Genomic DNA, 1,042 nt, shown 5'->3' on the forward strand with positions numbered 1-1,042 from the left:
TAATTAATGTGTTTTAAAATGTAGCGAAGTACAATACTTCAAACAAAATATACTTAAGTAAAAGTAAAATTACAGATTTTAAAAATTACTTTAAAAAGTAGAAGTACACAAAAAAAGCTACTCAATTACAGTAACGCGAGTAAATGTAATTCGTTACTTTCCACCTCTGCTCTTATCAAAGTATGAATGATCATAATTCCCCCTCACAGTTTTGCCATGTGGCCAAAGCCACAAAGGAAAAACACATCTTCACATGCATTCAAACAAAATGGACACAAAATTGACTAAACCTTCCTCATATCCATTTACAGAACTGTATATACTTAATGAGTGCTGTGTGTGATACAACAAGGTATGCAACATTACCTATTAACGTATATACTGTATATATGAATGTAGGGGTCAATGCTCAGCATTACCCATTGGTGTTTGGTCTTCATATTTTCAGCAAAATGTGGAGGTTAATCTGGAATTGGGTCTGGAAAGTGAATAATGCCTAGGAGAAACTTTAAAGACATTGTTGCAAATGTGGACTGTGAGCTATGCAAATAGACCTCATATCAGAGAGGCCATACCATGGCCACTTCTGACAGCAACCAATCAGAATGCTAGATCTGAAAGGTGCCAACTTGCAAACCCCGCCTTCTCAGGGAAGGAATAAAAGGTTCTCTTCAAGACAAAGGGTTGTGCTAAGTGGTGTGGTTGACCTTGTGCTAAGACAAGGATCGCGGAAGCGGGGGGGGGGCGCCGGGGCCGCCCGAATCCGTGTATCATTCGATCATTCGTTTTTTGATTTAATATTGAAAGTAGAAAAATTAGAAAACGGCTCCTTTTTCGTTTTTTTTTTTTCGTTTTTTCCAAAAAAGGAAAAACGAAAATTCAGCTTAAATGTTCGTTTTTCGTTCATGGGTGGAAAAATGAATAAACAGCTTGAATATTCGATTTCTACACGTGGGAATTAAACGCCCCTTTCTGCTGATTGGTCAGCCAAAGATCAAACCGTGCCATCATCAGTTCTTCCGCAGTATCACGCAGCAGAATA

The sequence above is a fragment of the Sinocyclocheilus rhinocerous genome, unplaced genomic scaffold, assembly GCF_001515625.1.
Source record: "Sinocyclocheilus rhinocerous isolate Xijiao unplaced genomic scaffold, SAMN03320098_v1.1 scaffold952, whole genome shotgun sequence".
Classification (NCBI taxonomy): Eukaryota; Metazoa; Chordata; class Actinopteri; order Cypriniformes; family Cyprinidae; genus Sinocyclocheilus; species Sinocyclocheilus rhinocerous.